At 43.1% G+C, this 4,431-nt stretch overlaps 1 pseudogene; it reads left to right on the top strand.

The window, feature by feature from the left end:
* Nucleotides 1-599: 599 nt before the first annotated feature.
* On the top strand, nt 600-718 carry LOC134937240 (5S ribosomal RNA; annotated as a pseudogene).
* The last annotated feature ends 3,713 nt before the right edge of the window (nt 719-4,431 follow it).

Below are 4,431 nucleotides of genomic sequence, written 5' to 3'. Positions count from 1 at the left end.
GCGGGGAAAGGGGTATGGGAAAATGTGTGAACTAAATGCAGCCTCAAAAGGAGGAATTGAATTATCTATTGGTGATTCCTAGGTGCCTGTGTGTCGGGTAAAGGTTGAAGCCATGTTAGTGCAGTAATGGTGTGTTAACTTAAGAATAAATGAGAGGGATAAGTGATTGAGGGTAATGTGTTTGGAAAGGAGTTGTGTACAATAAAAGTAAAGGGAAGCGGGGAGAAATGTGACCAATAGGGACAAAGAAAAAATGTTCCAAGTTAGTATGGTAAATGATAGTAAAAAGAGGGGATATGGAGTGACAGATTACTAGTGATAACATGTGGGAGTGGAAGATTCTAGATGGGGGAAAGTGCTATAATTGTGATAGGTTAGGAGAGTGTGAGGGAATGGGTGGAAAATTGGATGGGCAGATAAGGTAAAAAGGGGACAGATAAAGGAGGGGGAGGGGGAGATTTCTAGGGGGGGGGGAAGGGGAAAAGAAAAGGGGGGGGGGTTTGGAGGAGTACAGGTGTGGATATATTGAAAGACATCAAATAAAAACTCCATAATTGATGTGTTCATTCATGCCTTTTGGTGCAAGGCAATTTATGTGATATTACTGCCATATCTCACTGGGTACGCCCAACCTCGCCTGATCTTGGAAGCTAAGCAGTGAACAGCCTGATTAGTACCTATATGGGAGACTGCTAGGGAATATCAGGTGCAGTAATAAATACCCCTATGTTTATGTGAAAAGGAGAGGTGTTGGAGCAACCTTTGACCATTACCGATTTCACACCTATATTTCCCTCTTCTTATTCAATTAGTTTCTCGGATCATTTATTTATTTATTCCATTCGTCTTCTTATCTATTGCACCTTATTATCATAAAATTGAAGGTAGCAGATTAACCCTTGCCAGGATATATCATTTATATAGGCAATTGTTCAAGAACTACAATCGTAGTCTAATTTCATTATATCTAATGCCTATGTATCTCATGTTAAGGATTTCTCATTATCCTGTGATATTGAAATCTAATTTCCAATATTTTCACCTCAGGTGTCACTGTCATCTTTATTAGTTACATCAATTAGAGATTAATCACTCTTAATTACCTTATGAGTAAGAGTTCTTTCTTGTAAATATAAAACACGAGTGGAGAAAGGCTATAACAAATCTGTGGCCTTTTTTCCTAAAGTGTTGTAAAAAATGTATATTTGTGTGTTGATCTTGTGTACCATAATTTAATCAGATTCTAATTAAAAGTTAAGTTTTAGTTTTTAAGCCTGCCCCAACAAAGAGTCTCTCTTTTCCTTTGCAACCCCGATATGTATCATTGACTCTGGGTGCACCACCAACAAACTCCTTGATTACCGATACAGGCATTTCTTATGCATATGCACTGTTGGTTCACAAGGGACAAATTCTGTAAGAGCCCATTATAAAGAAATTGTTATAGTCCTGTGCGGCACCAAAGTAACCATTTTCTGGGAGTGTCAGGAAAAATGCAGGTGTTCCCAAGTGTTTTCAGGGAGGGTGTGTGACGTCAGCTCCGGACCTGATCAGCCTGTTTGTATCGCACTGTAGGAGTAAATCCTGGGCTGCGCACAGACTGCACACAGAGGAAAAAACATTAAATGGTGAGTGTGGTGCAAACGGATTTGCAGCTGACCGCTGACTGAGGGAAATTTTTTGCATGGCGTACACATGCGATTGCACACTTGAATGGACAAATTTACACTCCCCTTGGGCGGCGACTATCTGATCGCAGGACAACAAAATTAGCTGCACATCGATGAGGCCTGAATCGGGCCCATAGTTCAAAGGCAATCACAGTAAAATTGAAAAACATACAGAAATAATTAAGAACATCTAAACTTAGAGAGCACAGTTAGCATGATTCAGGGTTAGTGCTGACATTTTGGGTAATAACATTTTGGTTAATAACTTCTAGCGGTGAGGCAGCCATCTTGGGCGCACTACGTAGGATTACCCTGGGTGGAATAGGTCACGTCGATGGTTGCAACATCCTAACAGTAGGAGTAGTGTTCCAACCACTGCCGTTTCTATAATGGGTGCAGTGAGTCCAGAGGGGGCCCCCACCGCACATGCTGCACCCATTTTGTGAATACTCACCCCTCTGGAGTCTCGCGGCGACTTCCACGACGGTGTTAAAACTCCGTGAAAATGTCCCAGTGGTCATTTTCCCGGGGATCTGCGCATGCGCAGTAGAGTCTGAGCGCTCTAGTGCTCAGACTCTCCCCGCAGAGAGGAGGGGGCCCGAACGGAGGATGCTGCACCCGGGCCTCCTCCTCTCTTAAAATGCAGCTGGTTCCAACATAACTGTTGGATCCATATATGGACATGAGGCACATATGGGAAAACTGACGTGTATAATAGTCAGGGACGTGCGGTGAGGTAAATGGCTCAGGAGGCACTGGCTAGCACCAGAGCCAGATTTACACACAATATATGAGCCAAAGGCTTCATGTGGGCATTATACACAGGTGCAGCTGTATAATTATTATTTTTCTGTACTATATTATGCTGTGTATCTGTTAAGCGCCTTGAGTCCTATTGGAGAAAGAGCGCTATATAAATAAAATTATTATTATTATTATTATTAAACACCTGGAAACTTGCAGAGTTTTGATCAGAGATGTGCGGAAAAGATAGACAGGTGAGGCACTGCCTCACCCCACCGCACGTCACTGGTAATAGTATGATATACCGTGTATGAATAGATCCACATATAGTACATGCCGGCCACAAAGGAACCTTCCCAGGCAGCCATCAGGGGCGCAGAAACAGTGAACAGCATAGTAATACATAGCTTCTCATCTCATACGAGCAAGGTTTCTGCATGCTTTGTCAAAGTCGAAAAATATTACAGAACACACATCACGTCCAAACTGCACACACATGCCCACTGCGCGTGCACTTGTTCTGCAGTGCGTGCACATGCACACACTTTGCGTATGGTCGCTCCCGCGGTCCTGCGCATTGGCGCGTGGTATGGGTATTTACGGCAGAGTTTGTGTACGCATGGAGGGCCATCAGAACACATTACATATTTAATCCAAATAGTGCACAATGTACACATAGTCTCCTTGCACCACATCAGAAAGTTATAGCTGTTTAAATGGTTGCAGAACAAAGGGATTCACCTTTACAGGATAAGAGGGGACAGACTAATGTTATAAGGTGGTATTTGGTATCCAGCTGTAGGGTATTTTAAGGGTAACATTCCGGCGTTGGTCTGCGGAAGATCACATGTTCCTGCGGATAGTTATGTGCAGAAGCAGAATATAGATATAAACTGTATTTACTGTATATTATGTATGCGACGGGAATCCAGAGGAGACCACCCACAAGAGCAGTTGAGAAAGACATCGCCTACCTTTTCAAATCAACCTATGACCTCTCCTGTACTGTAAAAGTGCATTCCTGTGTCCAATGGACAAAGGGATTACAGCATCCATTGTATTGCTTTTGGAAGAATTGTATAAATAAAGCCTGCTGCAGCCTGGCCACACACAAGACTCACAAAGTTATCTATCAAAGATGACCGGGGACCGGCCGGGTTGCGCAAGCGAATCCACTCACGTATGTACATTGACTGTAGCCATTATTCTGTTATATATTGTTTTGTATTGTAGTGTATAATTTGTATTGTAAACCCCCTTTCAGAAATAATCCACTGTGGTGTCGGAACCCAGCGGTAAAATCACAATTGGTGTTGTGTCCTCATTGCCCTGCTAAGGTTTAAAGTGTACTATTATTGCATAGCATTGCTGTAGAAGGTTTAAAGTGTATCTCTGGGTGTGTATGCGCTGCAAGTACTTTGTACCATCAGCGCGGCGTGTGTACGCAAAGTCCGTACACTACGGAACCCTTTTACGCTAATAGCGTAAAAGGTGCGTAGTGTGAATTAAGTATAGCGGCCGCAGCGGCTAAAGGTTTAAAGCAGAGGTTCTCAAACTCGGTCCTCGGGGGCACACACAGTGCATGTTTTGCAGGTAACCCAGCAGGTGCACAGGTGTATTAATTACTCACTGACACATTTTAAAAGGTCCACAGGTGGAGCTAATTATTTCACTTGCGATTTTGTGAGGAGACCTGCAAAACATGCACTGTGTGTGCCCCCGAGGACCGAGTTTGAGAACCTCTGGTTTAAAGTGTATTTAAGGTGTGTTTAAGGTATAGCTTTCATTCCTGTAATGATAATCAGCTTTATCAATTGGGGGCATCATCCGGTTTTCCACATTTTTTACTGTTTAATAGGTCACAAGCAGACTTAATCTATCAGCATAAGGGTGGACAGGGATTGTACGTATCCTTTTCTTGGTCGGTGGAGACACTGAAAACCCTACTTAATTGCTGAATAGATGGAGTCTGCTCTGTATGGTTTGTAGAGATGCTGGTAGAACTCGTACGGTAAGC

This window comes from Pseudophryne corroboree, chromosome 6 (genome assembly GCF_028390025.1).
Source record: "Pseudophryne corroboree isolate aPseCor3 chromosome 6, aPseCor3.hap2, whole genome shotgun sequence".
Taxonomy (NCBI): domain Eukaryota; kingdom Metazoa; phylum Chordata; class Amphibia; order Anura; family Myobatrachidae; genus Pseudophryne; species Pseudophryne corroboree.
The sequence above is the reverse complement of the archived record's forward strand: the minus strand, read 5'-3'. Positions and strand labels throughout refer to the sequence as shown.